Here is a 10,765-nt window from a genome sequence, read left to right on the forward strand (position 1 = left end):
ATTAAGAAATACTTATAAAAACCATAAAAAACGAGTTAATCAACTTATTAAATCAAAGAAGGCAGAGCATTTTAAAGATAAGTTTAAAAACTGTCGTGTAATTTGTCTACTAAATGGGAAATGATCACGAAAGATCCCTGCCACAAATAGTAAACGATAAGCATCCCATGATTATAAAGATAAGAAAGATAAAGCAGAAGAATTTAACGAATATTTTGCAAATGTAGGTCGACTGGCCTTCGAAAATTCTCAACAGATCCTCAATGCAAATAATAATCTGGCCACTATAGATTCTATTATACCTCAAGGTATCGCCAATAACCTTTTCAGACCGCAACCCGTTGACATAGATACAGTTGTCTTGGTTGTGAGGGATTTGAATGACTCAAAGGCGTTTGGATCTGATGGTATCTCTCTCCGTTTCATACGAGATGCCTTACCCGTGATAAGTTTTTACCTAACCGTTATAGTAAACACCTCCATTGTCACTGGTCTCTACCCCACCGACTGGAAACTATCGCATGTAATACCATTTTTCAAGAACGGTGACCCAGATGCAGTCGAAAATGATCGGCCTATATCACTTCTACCAGTCTTATCTAAGATATTAGAAAAAATAGTTGCATGCAATATCTTGAAGAAAATAACTTATTATCACAAACCCAACATGGTTTTAGACCACATCTATCCACCGAAACCTAACTCATGAAGCTCACAGAGAAAATTATAGTAATATAGACGAAAAAAAGATCTCTCTTCTCATATTGTTAGATCTCTCTAAAGCATTTGATAGCGTTAGCCATGATATCCTACTTAGTAAATGTATAAAACTAAAAATCGACCCGTTTCGGTTCAAAAGTTATTTGGAAAATCGGTATCAGTCAGTAAGAATAGACGATGTAATACCTTCCTCTAAGCCAGTGCAATTTGGGGTTCCACAAGGATCAATATTAGGACCAATTCTTTTCTTAATCTATATCAATGATATGTCTACTTCATTACAGGATTGTCTCATAATACAGTATGCAGATGATGGTCAAATCCTAATCACAGGAACCATAGAAGAATTACAAATGTTAATTTCAAGAGCGGAAAGTATCTTAGAAAATGCTAAATATTATTTCCAAACTAATGGATTAAATGTAAACGAATCAAAAACTCAGTATACTTTCCTTGGCTCAAGACAGTACATTTCTCAAATTCCTGATAATATAGTTATAAATTTCAATGGCCATGCTATTAGAAAAAGTGACCATGTAAAAAACCTTGGAATTTACTTTGATCAGTACATGTGTTTTGATGCTCATATAAACCAAGTTAGTAGGAAAGTGAATGGAACACTAATTTATATCAACAGAGAGTTGATCATGAAATGCGCAAAATGGTGTTCAGTCGCTTGCGTTAAGCATAGTAAACTACTGTTTGAAGGTATGGGGCACTACGTCTAAACAACAACAACATCGAATACAAAAACTCCAAAACTTTGCGGCAAAAGTGACTGATGGGAAGGCAAAGAAATACGATCATGTAACCCCAATTTTAAAGGAATTAGAATGGCTAAATATAGAACAAAGAATACAGTATGACTTATGTCTGTTAATTTATAAAATATTGAATAATTTATTACCAACATGGATTTTTCCTCTGACATTAGTTGGATTTAGAAGTGACAGGACAACAAGAAATAGCAACAACCTTTACGTACCAAGGACAAATACCGAGCTGGGTAAAAGATCGTTCACTATACAGGGTCCTTTAGCTTGGAATAAGCTGCCAACAGCTATAAAATCAACAGTTTAATATCAATTCTTTCAAATCAGCTCTAAAGAAACATTTTTTGCCGATAGGTTGATAAACGCTTTATACTGCATTTCCAGAATTGTAACAATTGAAGGGCAACTTCTAAATCATAATGTTCCTATTTACACATGTAAGTAAAAAATATACATACTATTTTGTATTTTTAAGATGTTAAATCAGGTTTTTTTTTTTTTTTTTTTTTTGGTGTGAACTGTGAGTAGTATGAAATGTAACTCCTGCATTACAATATATTTTATCCTTTGTAAGATACAGAATAGCCAATGTAAATATTGGAAATAAAGCTAATTATTATTATTATTATTATTATTATTATTATTATTATTATTATTATTATTATTATTATTATTATTATTATTATTATTATCTCTCTCTCTCTCTCTCTCTCTCTCTCTCTCTCTCTCTCTCTCTCTCTCTCTATCATACACACACACATACACACACACATACACACACACACACACCACACACACGCACACGCACACACACACGCACACACACAGATATATATATATATATATATATATATATATATATATATATATATATATATAATATCTATGTGTGTGTGTGTGTGTGTGTGTGTGTGTGTGTGTGTACACACACAAACACACACACACATATATATATATATATATATATATATATATATATATATATATATATATATATAAATATTGTTACGAAGTGTTCAAGTATCTGGTTACCATTTATCAATTATTACCTCACAAAAGCCAGACACCTGAACCCTCATAACACGTTTAAACGACTGAATACACTAAAGGCAACAGTGATCCCTTAACACTTACCAGTATTGCAGAAAATCAGACTAAGTTCATCAAAACAGGTTGTGAGGGTAATCTTGTAAGTAATTAGATTAATCTAAGGGCATCACTCCATCAACAACTCTAAAACTCTAAGTATTTCCCTGATTTCTGAAGTCTAAGTACTTCCCTGGTTCTAAGTCACTTCAATTAATTGAAGGAAAGCAAATCAATTACCACTCTATGGCTCTACCTATCATAAATATAGTCATAACCAAATATAAATATACTGGGATAAAAATAAAAACACTTATAAAAACTTTAAATACAAAAATTTATTTTTAAATTCAAAATTTATAAGTGAAATTCACAATATCAGGGAAAATTATTGTTACTTGAAAACAAAGTAAAGTTCAATTAATTCTTGAATCAAATTAAGTGAAATTAAATCAAAATTAATTTATCACAAAATTCAAGAAAATTAATTCAATCAAAATTCAAGTGTGTTAGGCAATAATTGAAAATTTGAAATTAATTCACAAGTGCTAAACAAAAATAACACTTGAAAAGAATTCTAAGTAAATGCAAATCAATTCACAAGTGTTAAATTTAATTAAATATGCAATGATAAAGCAATGAAAATAACTAAGTCAATTTAATTGTGATGTGCAAATGAAAATATAAAACAAAAAGACACACTTCAATAAGAAAATGAATAAGTGCACAAACAATGGAACGACACAAACACAAAAAATATCAGCAATGTGTAAAAAGTGTAAATCTTTTTCATTCAAAACTGTAACCAACAGTTTTTACCAAACCTTCGTAACAGACAACAGTTCCTATCAATTATTAGTTAAACACAATTCCTATCCGTTATTAGTTAAACACCAGTCCCTATCCCATTATTAGTTGCAACTAATAAAAATATAACACTTTACTTTACCTTTTTTGGTATACCAACTTCTTTCTTTCTCTTTTGCTGCAGCTTGTATATTACACTTTCACAAAAAAAACAGGCGCCGTTATGAAATGTTTGTTCAGATTCCACAAAAGAAACTAAATAAACTAAATAAATTCTAAGAAATATTAAACATGAAATTCTAAAATGTTACGAGTGACCAATTTACGTTACGTAATATAATCTCGATGTCGAGTGAGAGAGAGAGAGAGAGAGAGAGAGAGAGAGAGGAGAGCGAGAGAGAGAGAGAGAGAGAGAGAGAGAGATCTAACTGCCTCGAGGTCTTAAGATCGAATGAAAAATCTCTTCCTTTACGGAAACTGGGCTAGGCAGATGACAAATACGTTCTGGGTACGAAAGCTTCCAGAAAGTTCTGGAAATCTGAAGCAATCTTTACACACATAATGTGCAACATCCACGTGGGACTTGACAAAGATATACACGTACCATACGAGTCAGTTAAAAAAAAAAGAAGAAAGACGTACCCGACTCGAACGAGACCTAGCCTGGCCGACAATAAGATTGACATGTTTTGACAACAACGAGCTCGCTATCAAACGCGCTGACAGAGCAGGGAAGCAAACGGATCTCGCAGACTCTAATCTTAAAGTGCTGACATAAAAGTTAAACATTTGCAGCTTTGAAAAGACAAGGATCTCTCTCTGTACGTTATATATATATTCTTTTACAAGACGTTAATGCGAAATCTGAACACACATCTTAAAACATCCTATTCTAAGCTATCTAGGAATCTGAAAAAATGTTACACAATCTACAAGACATTTCAAAGAGGGGAAAACATGCATTTTGAAAGTAGCAATATATAATATACCTCCCCCCAGAAGATTTTTTATCACGGTGTTGAATCCAACGATTCGCAACGAGATAAATAATCAGCAACTACATTGTTTTTGCCACTAATGTGCTGCACTCTTAAGTTATACTGTTGCAGGCACAAAGACCACCTGGTCAGTCTTTGATTGTGATTTTTCATTTTCTGGATAAATGACAGTGGATTGTGATCAGAAAACACTAAAATTTCTTCATTCCTAGGTCTATTCACATACACTTCAAATTTTTTCAATGCGGTGATTAAGGCTAAAGTTTCCTTCTCGATTGTCGAATATACTTTCTGATGTTTTTTCAATTTTGTAGACATGAAGCACACAGGATGGTAGATATTATTTTCATCTTCTTGAAGTAGAACAGCTCCAACACCACAGTCTGACGTTTCAACTTGTATCACAAATTTCTTGTCGAAGTCTGGAGCTTGAAGTACTGGTCTTGAAGTTAAAATGGCTTTTACCTTCTCAAAGGATTCTTGACACTCTGGAGTCCAAATAAACTTAGCTTTGGGACTAGTTAAGTCTGTCAAGGGAGCTACTACGGCTGAGAAATTTGGGCAAAAACGACGATAGAAACCAGCCATCCCCAAAAATCTCTGTAGCTGTTTCCTGGTAGTAGGTGGGGTAGCCTTACGGATACCTTCTACATTAACTTGATAACTACTATACCATTTGAAAAAAAAATGGCGATGAAAGAAAAATATCCCAAAATTCTAATTATATATAAACACACTACAAAAATTATATAAGCTTAGTATATTTTAAGAAACAGAAAAATTATTATAAGGTTACTTTTAACGCTTCGTAAAAGGGAGAAAATAAAAATATATATGAAAATAAAAATCTAAAATTCCCGAGCCATTTAGAAATGAAATGGGTGTGACAGGAATCCAATAACATTTAGAGTTACAAAAGCGAAATGGGAAACTGAATCTGGGATCTCCTCCTACTTTCCACCTTCCATCATTAAACACTTAATTCTGTTTGTTCTCTCTCGCCCCTATTTACGAATAGAAGGGAGACGCTATTAGATTATACGTTTGTATTCACAAACGAGCTCTGCGTAAAAAGGATATAACAGCAATAAAACAGGATATGAAAGCGGTAAAACATGAACTGACAGCGTTAAAACAGGATATAACAGCCGTTATTATTGTTATTATTATATTATATATCAGCAGACGAAACCCATTGACATGGAACAAGAACCCCACCAAGGGGCCAATGACCTGAAACTGAAGTTTCCAAAGAAGGTTGGTTCCAACCTCCCACTGCTAAAGACCCCCAACACTGCGGCAGTAACTTATCATTTTACAGAGCCAGTAATTTTTCATCGGCATGGGTGGGAGACACGAACCCGCCACATCTGAGTGGCATACCACGACACTAACCACTATACCAGCGGACTAGATAATAGAGGATATGACAGCCGTAAAATAGCAAGATGGAAGCGCTTGGTGGAGAAGCTTTGCAATTCTCTCATCAGCATCTGCGTCGCGTCAAATTTCTAATCCATTTGAGTGGTCTTGTTTGTTTAGGAAAATCGTCTGTCTTTCGCGGGCGCCATGAATGCACGAGAGAGAGAGAGAGAGAGAGAGAGAGAGAGAGAGAGAGAGAGAGAGAGAGAGAGAGTGAGTTTAGGCAACAGTTTCATTTCCAGCGCTTGTCTAGACGTACGAATTAAACCTAATTACGTCTAGGCTAATTATTCTTGCGTGATAAATCATGAGACATGTACTCTGCAAATGAGTCTGGCATCCAGCCTCTAAAATCATTGAAGTTTCTGAAAAAAAAATTTATATTAGATTTCTAACTAGTGAATGTAACTATGAAATCAACTCCTATGTTTGTACAACGGCCGTAATAAATGCATCGTTAGATTAACTAAGAGTTATTCGAAAACATATAGCCCAAATGAATTTTCCTTTTTATTGTCAGTTTATAATTTTGTTTTTGAGCCTAAACTACAAAACAAAATACTAACGGGCATAAGATATGAGTGTTTACACTACCTTAAATAACTACTGTTCTCCCAGAGCGAAATGATAGTACACCACCTTTAGTTTTGGTGAGATCGTTGTAGAAATAGACCGTATATGTACAGAGAGAGAGAGAGAGAGAGAGAGAGAGAGAGAGAGAGAGAGAGAGAGACGACCGAACGTCTTCGTCTTGGACAAAAGGAGAACCGAAATTAAAGTTTGAACAGAATTTATTGCCAAAAAAAGTCTACCGAGACAAAGACCGACCCCCGATGCTCAAATCTCATCCAGAAATCGTTAGTTTCCCATTAAGGAAAATCTTTTATAATTATTGATCATTTTTATTGCTGTTCGACCCTCACGGGAGGGAGGCGAAATCAAATCAGTATTATTCAGCTTTTATGTAAGCCAGTGAAGATGACAGGTGTTCTGTGTTCGACAATTAACGTTCATTTGTCTGTCCTTCTCTGTTGCTTTTCAATTTACTTCCGAATTTGGACGGAATTCTGTTGACAGGTGAGCTGGCACCGGATGTATAAAGTTCCACTGATAATGAATTTCAACGGTATTATTTTTTTTTTGAGTTGTTTAATAATTACAGATGGTTAGATTTTGCGATGAAATCGGATTCGGATGTAAATCCAGGATTCATCTTGTGGATTTTAATGAGATTTTGTGGATTATTGATGGATTTTGAGTAGATTTTCTTAAAGAACATTTCTTCAATCTTTAAAAAAGTTATTCCTATAGGCATTGATGCCTGCTATGACTGTCATATAAATGGGCGTTTCAATTTTTGTAATTTATTAATAAATAAAAGTTATCCAAAACAATTTGCTAATAAATTTAAATCAATGTAAAAGAAGAAAATTTCGTACAGGTAAAATACATAGATTTAAAATATCTATCTACTCTGGTGAATGCATAAGACTTGTATATAACTGGTCGATTCAGTTTTTTTAATGTATTGATAAATTTCTGCAATTAATTTGCTAATAACTTTTATTTATTTTAAGAGAAATTTCCTACAGACATAATACATAAATTCAGAATACCTGTCTACTTAACAAATAAAGTTGTAGACACGTAGTACCTTCACATTATAAAAATGAAAGCAAGTGAACAACAGTTTAACAAAACCTGAGCTTAATAAAAATAATTTACTTTAAATTAATTTATTAAGAAATTCTCTCATATTCCAAACCATTAGCGTTTAGTAAAGCAGTATTTATTTCCAGGAACACTTAGCATCTTCTGAATAAGAGAGGAGGAAGGTGCTTCTGGAGGCTCATTCATTTGAGCCGGGATACTAATGGTCTCTTCAAACCGGGTCGTGTTTACCACGAGGATGGGACTCTCTTTATATTTTGGTATGATGCTGTCTTTGTACAGATACTAGTTTGCAAGTAATAAATGCGATATTGCAGCGACGGTAGTTCAAGGTGCTGCAATATAAAGAAAAAAGTATGTAATAACTTCATGTAATTATTATTATAAATTTAGCTACTGTGCCCCAACATAATTGCCAAATGAACACTGCAATTTCGTATCTATACTTTAGAAGACTTAGGTTGGTCAGTTACAATGCATGACTACCCTATAACAATTCACTTTGCATTCTAATCTTTTATCTATGTTTTCATGTACCTATTTATTAACTTATCTTTTCTCATTTCATAAAAACTTATCTCTTCTTTATGCATTATATATATAAGTGTGTGTGTGCATTTATTACTTGCAGACTAGTATCTGTACAAAGACAGCATCATCCCAAAAGATAAACAGAGTCGCAACTTCGTGGTAAACACGACCCGGTTTGAGGAGACCATTAGTATCCCGGCTCAAATGAATGAGCCTCTAGAAGCGCCTTCCTCCTCCTCTCTTATTCAGAAGATGCTAAGTGTTCCTGGAAATAAATACTGCTTTACTAAACGCTAATGGTTGGGAATATGAGAGAATTTCTTAATAAATTAATTTAAAGTAAATTATTTTTATTAAGCTCAGGTTTTGTTAAACTGTTGTTTACTTGCTTTCATTTTTATAATGTGAAGGTACTACGTGTCTACAACTTTATTTGTTAAGTAGACAGGTATTCTGAATTTATGTATTATGTCTATAGGAAATTTCTCTTAAAATAAATAAAAGTTGTTAGCAAATTACTTGCAGAAATTTATCAATACATTAATTGAAACGACTAGTTATATACAGTCTTATGCAGTCACCATAGTAGATAAGTATTTTAGATTTATGTATTTTATCTACACGAAATTTCTCAGACATTGATTCAAATTTATTAGCAAATTGCTTGGATAACTTTATTCATACATTAGAAAAATTGAAACGCCCAGTTATGTATACAGTCATAGCAGGCACCAATGACGAAAGGAATTACTTTTTTGAAGATTTAAGAAATGTTCTTTTAGAATATCTGCCCAAAATCCATCAATAATCCACAAAATGTCATTAAAATTCATAAAATAAGTCCTGGATTTACATCCGAACCCGATTTAATCTCAAAATTTAACCATCTGTAATTATTAAACAACTCCAAAAAACATATTGTTGAAGCTCTTTATCAGTAGAACTTTATGCATTCAGGGCCAACTCACCTGTCTACAGAATTTCCTCCAAATTCGAAAGTAAATTAAAAAGCAACAGGCACACAGATGAACAGACAAATTAACAGTAATTGTCGAATACAGATCACCTGTCATCTTCACTGGTTTACGTCAAAGACAAAGGATATTGGATTAATTTCGCCTCCCCCTCGTGAGGGTCGGACAGCTATGAAAAAGATCAATTATAACAGATTTTCCCAAATGGGAAACTAGCGATTTCTGGATGAGATTTGAGCATCGGGGGTCGTTCTTTGTCTCAGTAGACTTATTGTTGCCGATAAATTCTGTTCAAACTTTAATTTCGGTTCTCGTTTTGTCCAAGACAAAGAATGACGTCAGTCGTGTTCTATACTGAAGCATTTCTCTCTCTCTCTCTCTCTCTCTCCTCTCTCTCTCGCTCTCTCTCTCTTCTCTCTCTCCTCTCCACATATAGCCTACTGTTCATTTCTACAACGACTTCACAAAACTAAAGGCGGTGTACTACCATTTCGCTCTGGGAGAACAGCAATAATAATTTAAAGTAGTGTAAACACTAATATCATCTGCCTGTTAATATTTTGTTTTCAAGTTTAGGCTCTAAAGAAAGATATAACCATTTACTTAAAGAAGGGAAGTTCAGTTGTGATATATATTGTCAGATAACTTAGTTATTCTAATAATGCATTTATTACGGCCATTGTACAAACATAGGATTTGATTTCTTAGTTACATTAACTAGTTGGAAATCGAATATAATTTTTTTTCAGAAACTTCAATGATTTTACAGGCTGGATGTCAGACTCGTTTGCATGGTAGATGTCTAGTGATTTATCAAGCAAGAATACATAATAACCCAGACATAATTATGCTTGATGCTTACGTCTAGACAAGCGTTGGAAATGAAACTGCTTCCTAAACTCTCTCTCTCTCTCCTGCATTCATGGCGCCCACGAAAGACAGACGCTTTTCCAAAACAAAGAAGACCACTCAAGTGGACTAGAAATTTGACACGACGCAGATGCTGATGAGAGAATTACAAAACTTCTCCACCAAGTCCTGGAACAAGCACTTCCGGCTCTCTATTTTTAACGATGTCATATCCTGTTGTAGCTGGTCCGCTGGTACAGTAATGGTACAGTTAGTGTCGTGGTATGCCGCTCGGATGTGGCGGATTCGTGTCTTCCCCCTTCCCCCCCACCCCAGGGCGATGAAAAATCGCTGGCTCTGTAAAATGATCAGTTACTGCCGCAGTGTTGGGGGATCTTTAGCGGTGGGAGGTTGGAACCAACCTTCTTTGGAAGCTTCAGTTTCAAGTCAGTGGCCCCTTTGGGGGGATTCTTGTTCCATGTGAATTGGCTTCGTCTATTGGAATAATAATAATATTAATAATAATAACGGCAGTCATATCCTGTTTTAACGCTGTAATATACTTTTTACTGCTTTCAAATCATGTTTCAGTGTGGTCATATATATGTCCTGTTTACCCAGAGCTCGTGTGTGAATACCAACGCATAATCTAATAAGAATCTCCCTTCTATGGGTAAATAGAGGCGAGAGAGAACAGACAGAATTATGGGTTTAATGAAGGAAGGTGAAAAGTAGAGAGGAGGAGAAGATCCCAGATTCAGTTTTCCATTTCGCTTTTGAAACTAAATGTTATTGGATTCTTTTCAACGTCATTTCATTTTTTGAATGACTCTGGACTTTCAGACTTTCATATTTAAATTTTTCTATATTTTCATCTTCTCCCTGTTGCGAATCGTTAAAAGTTACCTTTTAATAACTTTTTCAATACTTAAAA

Source organism: Macrobrachium nipponense, chromosome 34, assembly GCF_015104395.2.
Source record: "Macrobrachium nipponense isolate FS-2020 chromosome 34, ASM1510439v2, whole genome shotgun sequence".
Classification (NCBI taxonomy): domain Eukaryota; kingdom Metazoa; phylum Arthropoda; class Malacostraca; order Decapoda; family Palaemonidae; genus Macrobrachium; species Macrobrachium nipponense.